Source organism: Nerophis lumbriciformis, linkage group LG25 (assembly GCF_033978685.3).
Source record: "Nerophis lumbriciformis linkage group LG25, RoL_Nlum_v2.1, whole genome shotgun sequence".
Classification (NCBI taxonomy): Eukaryota; Metazoa; Chordata; class Actinopteri; order Syngnathiformes; family Syngnathidae; genus Nerophis; species Nerophis lumbriciformis.
Genome location: NC_084572.2, coordinates 2,082,150 through 2,098,279, shown reverse-complemented (window position 1 = coordinate 2,098,279; position 16,130 = coordinate 2,082,150).

Genomic DNA, 16,130 nt, shown 5'->3' with positions numbered 1-16,130 from the left:
GGTATAAAATACAATTTAATGTTGGTGAAGAAAATACAATTTAATGTTGGTATAAAAAAACGACTTAATGTCAGTATAAAATACAATGTATTGTTGGTAAATTAATGTTGGTCTGAAATACAATTTAATATTGATTTTTTTTAAATCTCATGTTGATAAAAAATACAATTTAATGTTGGTATATAATACAAACTAATGTTGGTACAAAATACAATTTAATGTTGGTATGAAATACAATTTATTGTTGGTAAAAAAATACAATTTAATGTTGGTGAAGAAAATACAATTTAATGTTGGTATAAAAAACGACTTAATGTCAGTATAAAATACAATTTATTGTTGGTAAAAAAATACAATTTAATGTTGGTATTACACACAATTTAGTGTTGAAAAAAATATAATTTAACGTTGATTAAAAATATATATATGTTTCATGTTTGGGTAAACTACCATTTATTTTTGGCATAAAATACAATGTAATATGGTTAAAAAAATAAATGTAATGATGGTCAAATAATTTAAAATGTATTGGTATTAAAAACAGTATAATGTTGGTCTAAAATACAATTTATTGTTGGTATAAAATACAATTTAATGTTGGTGAAGAAAATACAATTTAATGTTGGTAAATATATATATTAATATTGGTAAAAAAAAATACAATTTAACGTTTGTAAAATACAATTTAATGTTGGTAAAAAAATATATATATAATATTGATTAAAAAATCTGTGTTACTGTATGTTTGTAAAAAAAATTGTTGTTGGTAAAATACGATATAATGTTGGTTAAAGAAATTATGTTTAATGTTTGTACGAAATACAATTTAATTTTGGTAAAAAATACAATTTAATGTTGATAAAAACATTATATTTAATGTTTGACTTATATTTAATTTAATTTTGGTAGAACTACCATTTATTTTTGGCATAAAAGACAATGTAATACGGTAAAAAAAAAATCAATGTATTGTGTGTAGAAAAGAAAGTAGAAAAATCGGTATAAAATATATATATATATTGGTCTAAAATACAATTTAATGTTGGTATATAATACAAATTAATGTTGGTCTAAAATACAATTTAATATTGATTTTTTTTAAATCTCATGTTGATAAAAAATACAATTTAATGTTGGTATATAATACAAACTAATGTTGGTACAAAATACAATTGAATGTTGGTATGAAATACAATTTATTGTTGGTAAAAAAATACAATTTAATATTGGTATTACACACAATTTAGTGTTGAAAAAAATATAATTTAACGTTGATTAAAAATATATATATGTTTAATGTTTGGGTAAACTACCATTTATTTTTGGCATAAAATACAATGTAATATGGTTAAAAAATTAATGTAATGATGGTAAAATAATTTGAAATGTATTGGTATTAAAAACAGTATAATGTTGGTCTAAAATACAATTTATTGTTGGTATAAAATACAATTTAATGTTGGTGAAGAAAATACAATTTAATGTTGGTATAAAAAAACGAGTTAATGTCAGTATAAAATACAATTTATTGTTGGTAAAAAAATACAATTTAATGTTGGTATTACACACAATTTAGTGTTGAAAAAAATATAATTTAACGTTGATTAAAAATATATATATGTTTAATGTTTGGGTAAACTACCATTTATTTTTGGCATAAAATACAATGTAATATGGTTAAAAAATTAATGTAATGATGGTAAAATAATTTAAAATGTATTGGTATTAAAAACAGTATAATGTTGGTCTAAAATACAATTTATTGTTGGTATAAAATACAATTTAATGTTGGTGAAGAAAATACAATTTAATGTTGGTAAATATATATATTAATATTGGTAAAAAAAAATACAATTTAACGTTTGTAAAATACAATTTAATGTTGGTAAAAAAATATATATATAATATTGATTAAAAAATCTGTGTTACTGTATGTTTGTAAAAAAAATTGTTGTTGGTGAAATACGATATAATGTTGGTTAAAGAAATTATATTTAATGTTTGTATGAAATACAATTTAATTTCGGTAAAAAATACAATTTAATGTTGATAAAAACATTATATTTAATGTTTGACTTATATTCAATTTAATGTTGGTAGAACTACCATTTATTTTTGGCATAAAAGACAATGTAATACGGTAAAAAAAAAAATCAATGTATTGTGTGTAGAAAAGAAAGTAGAAAAATCGGTATAAAATATATATATATTGGTCTAAAATACAATTTAATGTTGGTATATAATACAAAATAATGTTGGTCTAAAATACAATTTAATATTGATTTTTTTTAAATCTCATGTTGATAAAAAATACAATTTAATGTTGGTATGAAATACAATTTATTGTTGGTAAAAAAAAATACAATTTAATGTTGGTATTACACACAATTTAGTGTTGAAAGAAATATAATTTAACGTTGATTAAAAATATATATATGTTTAATGTTTGGGTAAATTACCATTTATTTTTGGCATAAAATACAATGTAATATGGTTAAAAAAATAAATGTAATGATGGTCAAATAATTTAAAATGTATTGGTATTAAAAACAGTATAATGTTGGTCTAAAATACAATTTATTGTTGGTATAAAATACAATTTAATGTTGGTGAAGAAAATACAATTTAATGTTGGTATAAAAAAACGACTTAATGTCAGTATAAAATACAATTTATTGTTGGTAAAAAATACAATTTAACATTGGAAAAAAAATACAATTTAATGTTGATAAAAACATTATATTTAATGTTTGACTTATATTCAATTTAATGTTGGTAGAACTAACATTTATTTTTGGCATAAAAGACAATGTAATATGGTAAAAAAAAAATCAATGTAATGTGTGTAGAAAAGAAAGAAGAAAAATCGGTATAAAATATATATATATTGGTCTAAAATACAATTTAATGTTGGTATATATTACAAATTAATGTTGGTCTAAAATACAATTTAATATTGATTTTTTAAAAATCTCATGTTGATAAAAAATACAATTTAATGTTGGTATATAATACAAACTACCGGTAATGTTGGTACAAAATACAATTTAATGTTGGTATGAAATACAATTTATTGTTGGTAAAAAAAATACAATTTAATGTTGGTATAACACACAATTTAGTGTTGAAAAAAATATAATTTAATGTTGATTAAAAATATATATATGTTTAATGTTTGGGTAAACTACCATTTATTTTTGGCATAAAATACAATGTAATATGGTTAAAAAATAAATGTAATGATGGTAAAATAATTTAAAATGTATTGGTATTACAAACAGTATAATGTTGGTCTAAAATACAATTTATTGTTGGTATAAAATACAATTTAATGTTGGTGAAGAAAATACAATTTAATGTTGGTATAAAAAAACGACTTAATGTCAGTATAAAATACAATTTATTGTTGGTAAAAAATACAATTTAACATTGGAAAAAAAATACAATTTCATGTTGATAAAAACATTATATTTAATGTTTGACTTATATTCAATTTAATGTTGGTAGAACTACCATTTATTTTTGGCATAAAAGACAATGTAATACGGTAAAAAAAAAAAATCAATGTAATGTGTGTAGAAAAGAAAGAAGAAAAATCGGTATAAAATACTATATATATTGGTCTAAAATACAATTTAATGTTGGTATATAATACAAATTAATGTTGGTCTAAAATACAATTTAATATTGATTTTTAAAAAATCTCATGTTGATAAAAAATACAATTTAATGTTGGTATATAATACAAACTACCGGTAATGTTGGTACAAAATACAATTTAATGTTGGTATGAAATACAATTTATTGTTGGTAAAAAAATACAATTTAATGTTGGTATAACACACAATTTAGTGTTGAAAAAAATATAATTTAACGTTGATTAAAAATATATATATGTTTAATGTTTGGGTAAACTACCATTTATTTTTGGCATAAAATACAATGTAATATGGTTAAAAAATTAATGTAATGATGGTAAAATAATTTAAAATGTATTGGTATTAAAAACAGTATAATGTTGGTCTAAAATACAATTTGTTGTTGGTATAAAATACAATTTAATGTTGGTGAAGAAAATACAATTTAATGTTGGTATAAAAAAACGACTTAATGTCAGTATAAAATACAATTTATTGTTGGTAAAAAATACAATTTAACATTGGAAAAAAGTACAATTTAATATTGGTTAAAAAATACAATTTAATGTTGGTATTACACACAATTTAGTGTTGAAAAAAATATAATTTAACGTTGATTAAAAATATATATATGTTTAATGTTTGGGTAAACTACCATTTATTTTTGGCATAAAATACAATGTAATATGGTTAAAAAATAAATGTAATGATGGTAAAATAATTTAAAATGTATTGGTATTAAAAACAGTATAATGTTGGTCTAAAATACAATTTATTGTTGGTATAAAATACAATTTAATGTTGGTGAAGAAAATACAATTTAATGTTGGTATAAAAAAAACGACTTAATGTCAGTATAAAATACAATTTATTGTTGGTAAAAAAATACAATTTAATGTTGGTATTACACACAATTTAGTGTTGAAAAAAATATAATTTAACGTTGATTAAAAATATATATATGTTTAATGTTTGGGTAAACTACCATTTATTTTTGGCATAAAATACAATGTAATATGGTTAAAAAATTAATGTAATGATGGTAAAATATTTTAAAATGTATTGGTATTAAAAACAGTATAATGTTGGTCTAAAATACAATTTGTTGTTGGTATAAAATACAATTTAATGTTGGTGAAGAAAATACAATTTAATGTTGGTATAAAAAAACGACTTAATGTCAGTATAAAATACAATTTATTGTTGGTAAAAAAATACAATTTAATGTTGGCATTACACACAATTTAGTGTTGAAAAAAATATAATTTAACGTTGATTAAAAATATATATATGTTTAATGTTTGGGTAAACTACCATTTATTTTTGGCATAAAATACAATGAAATATGGTTAAAAAATAAATGTAATGATGGTAAAATAATTTAAAATGTATTGGTATTAAAAACAGTATAATGTTGGTCTAAAATACAATTTATTGTTGGTATAAAATACAATTTAATGTTGGTGAAGAAAATACAATTTAATGTTGGTAAATATATATATTAATATTGGTAAAAAAAATACAATTTAACGTTTGTAAAATACAATTTAATGTTGGTAAAAAAATATATATATAATATTGATTAAAAAATCTGTGTTACTGTATGTTTGTAAAAAAAATTGTTGTTGGTAAAATACGATATCATTTTGGTTAAAGAAATTATATTTAATGTTTGTATGAAATACAATTTAATTTCGGTAAAAAATACAATTTAATGTTGATAAAAACATTATATTTAATGTTTGACTTATATTCAATTTAATGTTGGTAGAACTACCATTTATTTTTGGCATAAAAGACAATGTAATACGGTAAAAAAAAAATCAATGTATTGTGTGTAGAAAGGAAAGTAGAAAAATCGGTATAAAATATATATATATTGGTCTAAAATACAATTTAATGTTGGTATGTAATACAAATTAATGTTGGTCTAAAATACAATTTAATATTGATTTCTTTTAAATCTCATGTTGATAAAAAATACAATTTAATGTTGGTATATAATACAAACTAATGTTGGTACAAAATACAATTTAATGTTGGTATGAAATACAATTTATTGTTGGTAAAAAAAAATACAATGTAATGTTGGTATTACACACAATTTAGTGTTGAAAAAAATATAATTTAACGTTGATTAAAAATATATATATGTTTAATGTTTGGGTAAACTACCATTTATTTTTGGCATAAAATACAATGTAATATGGTTAAAAAATAAATGTAATGATGGTCAAATAATTTAAAATGTATTGGTATTAAAAACAGTATAATGTTGGTCTAAAATACAATTTATTGTTGGTATAAAATACAATTTAATGTTGGTGAAGAAAATACAATTTAATGTTGGTATAAAAAAACAACTTAATGTCAGTACAAAATACAATTTATTGTTGGTAAAAAATACAATTTAACATTGAAAAAAAAATACAATTTAATGTTGATAAAAACATTATATTTAATGTTTGACTTATATTCAATTTAATGTTGGTAAAACTACCATTTATTTTTGGCATAAAAGACAATGTAATACGGTAAAAAAAAAAAAAAAATCAATGTAATGTGTGTAGAAAAAAAAGAAGAAAAATCGGTATAAAATACTATATATATTGGTCTAAAATACAATTTAATGTTGGTATATAATACAAATTAATGTTGGTCTAAAATACAATTTAATATTGATTTTTTAAAAATCTCATGTTGATAAAAAATACAATTTAATGTTGGTATGAAATACAATTTATTGTTGGTAAAAAAATACAATTTAATGTTGGTATTACACACAATTTAGTGTTGAAAAAAATATAATTTAACGTTGATTAAAAATATATATATGTTTAATGTTTGGGTAAACTACCATTTATTTTTGGCATAAAATACAGTGTAATATGGTTAAAAAATAAATGTAATGATGGTAAAATAATTTAAAATGTATTGGTATTAAAAACAGTATAATGTTGGTCTAAAATACAATTTATTGTTGGTATAAAATACAATTTAATGTTGGTGAAGAAAATACAATTTAATGTTGGTATAAAAAAAACGACTTAATGTCAGTATAAAATACAATTTATTGTTGGTAAAAAAATACAATTTAATGTTGGTATTACACACAATTTAGTGTTGAAAAAAATATAATTTAACGTTGATTAAAAATATATATATGTTTAATGTTTGGGTAAACTACCATTTATTTTTGGCATAAAATACAATGTAAAATGGTTAAAAAATTAATATAATGATGGTAAAATAATTTAAAATGTATTGGTATTAAAAACAGTATAATGTTGGTCTAAAATACAATTTATTGTTGGTATAAAATACAATTTAATGTTGGTGAAGAAAATACAATTTAATGTTGGTATAAAAAAACGACTTAATGTCAGTATAAAATACAATTTATTGTTGGTAAAAAATACAATTTAACTTTGAAAAAAAATACAATTTAATATTGGTTAAAAAACACAATTTAATGTTGGTATTACACACAATTTAGTGTTGAAAAAAATATAATTTAACGTTGATTAAAAATATATATATGTTTAATGTTTGGGTAAACTACCATTTATTTTTGGCATAAAATACAATGTAATATGGTTAAAAAATTAATGTAATGATGGTCAAATAATTTAAAATGTATTGGTATTAAAAACAGTATAATGTTGGTCTAAAATACAATTTATTGTTGGTATAAAATACAATTTAATGTTGGTGAAGAAAATACAATTTAATGTTGGTATAAAAAAACGACTTAATGTCAGTATAAAATACAATTTATTGTTGGTAAAAAATACAATTTAACATTGAAAAAAAATACAATTTAATATTGGTTAAAAAACACAATTTAATGTTGGTATTACACACAATTTAGTGTTGAAAAAAATATAATTTAACGTTGATTAAAAATATATATATGTTTAATGTTTGGGTAAACTACCATTTATTTTTGGCATAAAATACAATGTAATATGGTTAAAAAATTAATGTAATGATGGTAAAATAATTTAAAATGTATTGGTATTAAAAACAGTATAATGTTGGTCTAAAATACAATTTATTGTTGGTATAAAATACAATTTAATGTTGGTGAAGAAAATACAATTTAATGTTGGTATAAAAAAACGACTTAATGTCAGTATACAATACAATTTATTGTTGGTAAAAAAATACAATTTAATGTTGGTATTACACACAATTTAGTGTTGAAAAAAATATAATTTAACGTTGATTAAGAATATATATATGTTTAATGTTTGGGTAAACTACCATTTATTTTTGGCATAAAATACAATGTAGTATGGTTAAAAAATTAATGTAATGATGGTAAAATAATTTAAAATGTATTGGTATTAAAAACAGTATAATGTTGGTCTAAAATACAATTTGTTGTTGGTATAAAATACAATTTAATGTTGGTGAAGAAAATACAATTTAATGTTGGTAAATATATATATTAATATTGGTAAAAAAAAATACAATATAACGTTTGTAAAATACAATTTAATGTTGGTAAAAAAATATATATATAATATTGATTAAAAAATCTGTGTTACTGTATGTTTGTAAAAAAAAATTGTTGTTGGTAAAATACGATATAATTTTGGTTAAAGAAATTATATTTAATGTTTGTATGAAATACAATTTAATTTCGGTAAAAAATACAATTTAATGTTGATAAAAACATTATATTTAATGTTTGACTTATATTCAATTTAATGTTGGTAGAACTACCATTTATTTTTGGCATAAAAGACAATGTAATACGGTAAAAAAAAAATCAATGTATTGTGTGTAGAAAAGAAAGAAGAAAAATCGGTATAAAATATATATATATTGGTCTAAAATACAATTTAATGTTGGTATATAATACAAACTAATGTTGGTACAAAATACAATTTAATGTTGGTATGAAATACAATTTATTGTTGGTAAAAAAAAATACAATGTAATGTTGGTATTACACACAATTTAGTGTTGAAAAAAATATAATTTAACGTTGATTAAAAATATATATATGTTTAATGTTTGGGTAAACTACCATTTATTTTTGGCATAAAATACAATGTAATATGGTTAAAAAATAAATGTAATGATGGTCAAATAATTTAAAATGTATTGGTATTAAAAACAGTATAATGTTGGTCTAAAATACAATTTATTGTTGGTATAAAATACAATTTAATGTTGGTGAAGAAAATACAATTTAATGTTGGTATAAAAAAACAACTTAATGTCAGTACAAAATACAATTTATTGTTGGTAAAAAATACAATTTAACATTGAAAAAAAAATACAATTTAATGTTGATAAAAACATTATATTTAATGTTTGACTTATATTCAATTTAATGTTGGTAAAACTACCATTTATTTTTGGCATAAAAGACAATGTAATACGGTAAAAAAAAAAAAAAAATCAATGTAATGTGTGTAGAAAAAAAAGAAGAAAAATCGGTATAAAATACTATATATATTGGTCTAAAATACAATTTAATGTTGGTATATAATACAAATTAATGTTGGTCTAAAATACAATTTAATATTGATTTTTTAAAAATCTCATGTTGATAAAAAATACAATTTAATGTTGGTATGAAATACAATTTATTGTTGGTAAAAAAATACAATTTAATGTTGGTATTACACACAATTTAGTGTTGAAAAAAATATAATTTAACGTTGATTAAAAATATATATATGTTTAATGTTTGGGTAAACTACCATTTATTTTTGGCATAAAATACAGTGTAATATGGTTAAAAAATAAATGTAATGATGGTAAAATAATTTAAAATGTATTGGTATTAAAAACAGTATAATGTTGGTCTAAAATACAATTTATTGTTGGTATAAAATACAATTTAATGTTGGTGAAGAAAATACAATTTAATGTTGGTATAAAAAAACGACTTAATGTCAGTATAAAATACAATTTATTGTTGGTAAAAAAATACAATTTAATGTTGGTATTACACACAATTTAGTGTTGAAAAAAATATAATTTAACGTTGATTAAAAATATATATATGTTTAATGTTTGGGTAAACTACCATTTATTTTTGGCATAAAATACAATGTAATATGGTTAAAAAATTAATGTAATGATGGTAAAATAATTTAAAATGTATTGGTATTAAAAACAGTATAATGTTGGTCTAAAATACAATTTATTGTTGGTATAAAATACAATTTAATGTTGGTGAAGAAAATACAATTTAATGTTGGTATAAAAAAACGACTTAATGTCAGTATAAAATACAATTTATTGTTGGTAAAAAAATACAATTTAATGTTGGTATTACACACAATTTAGTGTTGAAAAAAATATAATTTAACGTTGATTAAAAATATATATATGTTTAATGTTTGGGTAAACTACCATTTATTTTTGGCATAAAATACAATGTAATATGGTTAAAAAATTAATGTAATGATGGTAAAATAATTTAAAATGTATTGGTATTAAAAACAGTATAATGTTGGTCTAAAATACAATTTATTGTTGGTATAAAATACAATTTAATGTTGGTGAAGAAAATACAATTTAATGTTGGTATAAAAAAACGACTTAATGTCAGTATAAAATACAATTTATTGTTGGTAAAAAATACAATTTAACTTTGAAAAAAAATACAATTTAATATTGGTTAAAAAACACAATTTAATGTTGGTATTACACACAATTTAGTGTTGAAAAAAATATAATTTAACGTTGATTAAAAATATATATATGTTTAATGTTTGGGTAAACTACCATTTATTTTTGGCATAAAATACAATGTAATATGGTTAAAAAATTAATGTAATGATGGTCAAATAATTTAAAATGTATTGGTATTAAAAACAGTATAATGTTGGTCTAAAATACAATTTATTGTTGGTATAAAATACAATTTAATGTTGGTGAAGAAAATACAATTTAATGTTGGTATAAAAAAACGACTTAATGTCAGTATAAAATACAATTTATTGTTGGTAAAAAATACAATTTAACATTGAAAAAAAATACAATTTAATATTGGTTAAAAAACACAATTTAATGTTGGTATTACACACAATTTAGTGTTGAAAAAAATATAATTTAACGTTGATTAAAAATATATATATGTTTAATGTTTGGGTAAACTACCATTTATTTTTGGCATAAAATACAATGTAATATGGTTAAAAAATTAATGTAATGATGGTAAAATAATTTAAAATGTATTGGTATTAAAAACAGTATAATGTTGGTCTAAAATACAATTTATTGTTGGTATAAAATACAATTTAATGTTGGCGAAGAAAATACAATTTAATGTTGGTATAAAAAAACGACTTAATGTCAGTATACAATACAATTTATTGTTGGTAAAAAAATACAATTTAATGTTGGTATTACACACAATTTAGTGTTGAAAAAAATATAATTTAACGTTGATTAAGAATATATATATGTTTAATGTTTGGGTAAACTACCATTTATTTTTGGCATAAAATACAATGTAGTATGGTTAAAAAATTAATGTACTGATGGTAAAATAATTTAAAATGTATTGGTATTAAAAACAGTATAATGTTGGTCTAAAATACAATTTGTTGTTGGTATAAAATACAATTTAATGTTGGTGAAGAAAATACAATTTAATGTTGGTAAATATATATATTAATATTGGTAAAAAAAAATACAATATAACGTTTGTAAAATACAATTTAATGTTGGTAAAAAAATATATATATAATATTGATTAAAAAATCTGTGTTACTGTATGTTTGTAAAAAAAAATTGTTGTTGGTAAAATACGATATAATTTTGGTTAAAGAAATTATATTTAATGTTTGTATGAAATACAATTTAATTTCGGTAAAAAATACAATTTAATGTTGATAAAAACATTATATTTAATGTTTGACTTATATTCAATTTAATGTTGGTAGAACTACCATTTATTTTTGGCATAAAAGACAATGTAATACGGTAAAAAAAAATCAATGTATTGTGTGTAGAAAAGAAAGAAGAAAAATCGGTATAAAATATATATATATTGGTCTAAAATACAATTTAATGTTGGTATATAATACAAATTAATGTTGGTCTAAAATACAATTTAATATTGATTTTTTTTAAATCTCATGTTGATAAAAAATACAATTTAATGTTGGTATATAATACAAACTAATGTTGGTACAAAATACAATTTAATGTTGGTATGAAATACAATTTATTGTTGGTAAAAAAAAATACAATTTAATGTTGGTATTACACACAATTTAGTGTTGAAAAAAATATAATTTAACGTTGATTAAAAATATATATATGTTTAATGTTTGGGTAAACTACCATTTATTTTTGGCATAAAATACAATGTAATATAGTTAAAAAATAAATGTAATGATGGTAAAATAATTTAAAATGTATTGGTATTAAAAACAGTATAATGTTGGTCTAAAATACAATTTATTGTTGGTATAAAATACAATTTAATGTTGGTGAAGAAAATACAATTTAATGTTGGTATAAAAAAAACGACTTAATGTCAGTATAAAATACAATTTATTGTTGGTAAAAAAATACAATTTAATGTTGGTATTACACACAATTTAGTGTTGAAAAAAATATAATTTAACGTTGATTAAAAATATATATATGTTTAATGTTTGGGTAAACTACCATTTATTTTTGGCATAAAATACAATGTAATATGGTTAAAAAATAAATGTAATGATGGTAAAATAATTTAAAATGTATTGGTATTAAAAACAGTATAATGTTGGTCTAAAATACAATTTGTTGTTGGTATAAAATACAATTTAATGTTGGTGAAGAAAATACAATTTAATGTTGGTATATAAAAACGACTTAATGTCAGTATAAAATACAATTTATTGTTGGTAAAAAAATACAATTTAACATTGAAAAAAAAATACAATTTAATGTTGATAAAAACATTATATTTAATGTTTGACTTATATTCAATTTAATGTTGGTAGAACTACCATTTATTTTTGGCATAAAAGACAATGTAATACGGTAAAAAAAAAAAAATCAATGTAATGTGTGTAGAAAAGAAAGAAGAAAAATCGGTATAAAATACTATATATATTGGTCTAAAATACAATTTAATGTTGGTATATAACACAAATTAATGTTGGTCTAAAATACAATTTAATATTGATTTTTTTAAAATCTCATGTTGATAAAAAATACAATTTAATGTTGGTATATAATACAAACTAATGTTGGTACAAAATACAATTTAATGTTGGTATGAAATACAATTTATTGTTGGTAAAAAAAATACAATTTAATGTTGGTATAACACACAATTTAGTGTTGAAAAAAATATAATTTAACGTTGATTAAAAATATATATATGTTTAATGTTTGGGTAAACTACCATTTATTTTTGGCATAAAATACAATGTAATATGGTTAAAAAATTAATGTAATGATGGTAAAATAATTTAAAATGTATTGGTATTAAAAACAGTATAATGTTGGTCTAAAATACAATTTGTTGTTGGTATAAAATACAATTTAATGTTGGTGAAGAAAATACAATTTAATGTTGGTATAAAAAAACGACTTAATGTCAGTATAAAATACAATTTATTGTTGGTAAAAAAATACAATTTAATGTTGGTATTACACACAATTTAGTGTTGAAAAAAATATAATTTAACGTTGATTAAAAATATATATATGTTTAATGTTTGGGTAAACTACCATTTATTTTTGGCATAAAATACAATGTAATATGGTTAAAAAATTAATGTAATGATGGTAAAATAATTTAAAATGTATTGGTATTAAAAACAGTATAATGTTGGTCTAAAATACAATTTGTTGTTGGTATAAAATACAATTTAATGTTGGTGAAGAAAATACAATTTAATGTTGGTATAAAAAAACGACTTAATGTCAGTATAAAATACAATTTATTGTTGGTAAAAAATACAATTTAACATTGAAAAAAAATACAATTTAATATTGGTTAAAAAATACAATTTAATGTTGGTATTACACACAATTTAGTGTTGAAAAAAATATAATTTAACGTTGATTAAAAATATATATATGTTTAATGTTTGGGTAAACTACCATTTATTTTTGGCATAAAATACAATGTAATATGGTTAAAAAATAAATGTAATGATGGTAAAATAATTTAAAATGTATTGGTATTAAAAACAGTATAATGTTGGTCTAAAATACAATTTATTGTTGGTATAAAATACAATTTAATGTTGGTGAAGAAAATACAATTTAATGTTGGTATAAAAAAACGACTTAATGTCAGTATAAAATACAATTTATTGTTGGTAAAAAATACAATTTAACATTGAAAAAAAAATACAATTTAATGTTGATAAAAACATTATATTTAATGTTTGACTTATATTCAATTTAATGTTGGTAGAACTACCATTTATTTTTGGCATAAAAGACAATGTAATACGGTAAAAAAAAAAAAATCAATGTAATGTGTGTAGAAAAGAAAGAAGAAAAATCGGTATAAAATACTATATATATTGGTCTAAAATACAATTTAATGTTGGTATATAATACAAATTAATGTTGGTCTAAAATAAAATTTAATATTGATTTTTAAAAAATCTCATGTTGATAAATAATACAATTTAATGTTGGTATATAATACAAACTACCGGTAATGTTGGTACAAAATACAATTTAATGTTGGTATGAAATACAATTTATTGTTGGTAAAAAAAAATACAATTTAATGTTGGTATTACACACAATTTAGTGTTGAAAAAAATATAATTTAACGTTGATTAAAAATATATATATGTTTAATGTTTGGGTAAACTACCATTTATTTTTGGCATAAAATACAATGTAATATGGTTAAAAAATAAATGTAATGATGGTAAAATAATTTAAAATGTATTGGTATTAAAAACAGTATAATGTTGGTCTAAAATACAATTTGTTGTTGGTATAAAATACAATTTAATGTTGGTGAAGAAAATACAATTTAATGTTGGTATAAAAAAACGACTTAATGTCAGTACAAAATACAATTTATTGTTGGTAAAAAAATACAATTTAATGTTGGTATTACACACAATTTAGTGTTGAAAAAAATATAAATTAACGTTGATTAAAAATATATATATGTTTAATGTTTGGGTAAACTACCATTTATTTTTGGCATAAAATACAATGTAATATGGTTAAAAAATTAATGTAATGATGGTAAAATAATTTAAAATGTATTGGTATTAAAAACAGTATAATGTTGGTCTAAAATACAATTTATTGTTGGTATAAAATACAATTTAATGTTGGTGAAGAAAATACAATTTAATGTTGGTATAAAAAAACGACTTAATGTCAGTATAAAATACAATTTATTGTTGGTAAAAAAATACAATTTAATGTTGGTATTACACACAATTTAGTGTTGAAAAAAATATAATTTAACGTTGATTAAAAATATATATATGTTTAATGTTTGGGTAATCTACCATTTATTTTTGGCATAAAATACAATGTAATATGGTTAAAAAATAAATGTAATGATGGTAAAATAATTTAAAATGTATTGGTATTAAAAACAGTATAATGTTGGTCTAAAATACAATTTGTTGTTGGTATAAAATACAATTTAATGTTGGTGAAGAAAATACAATTTAATGTTGGTATAAAAAAACGACTTAATGTTAGTATAAAATACAATTTATTGTTGGTAAATTAATGTTGGTCTGAAATACAATTTAATATTGATTTTTTTAAAATCTCATGTTGATAAAAAATACAATTTAATGTTGGTATATAATACAAACTAATGTTGGTACAAAATACAATTTAATGTTGGTATGAAATACAATTTATTGTTGGTAAAAAAAATACAATTTAATGTTGGTATTACACACAATTTAGTGTTGAAATAAATATAATTTAACGTTGATTAAAAATATATATATGTTTAATGTTTGGGTAAACTACCATTTATTTTTGGCATAAAATACAATGTAATATGGTTAAAAAATAAATGTAATGATGGTAAAATAATTTAAAATGTATTGGTATTAAAAACAGTATAATGTTGGTCTAAAATACAATTTATTGTTGGTCTAAAATACAATTTAATGTTGGTGAAGAAAATACAATTTAATGTTGGTATAAAAAAACGACTTAATGTCAGTATAAAATACAATTTATTGTTGGTAAAAAAATACAATTTAATGTTGGTATTACACACAATTTAGTGTTGAAAAAAATATAATTTAACGTTGATTAAAAATATATATATGTTTAATGTTTGGGTAAACTACCATTTATTTTTGGCATAAAATACAATGTAATATGGTTAAAAAATAAATGTAATGATGGTAAAATAATTTAAAATGTATTGGTATTAAAAACAGTATAATGTTGGTCTAAAATACAATTTATTGTTGGTATAAAATACAATTTAATGTTGGTGAAGAAAATACAATTTAATGTTGGTATAAAAAAACGACTTAATGTCAGTATAAAATACAA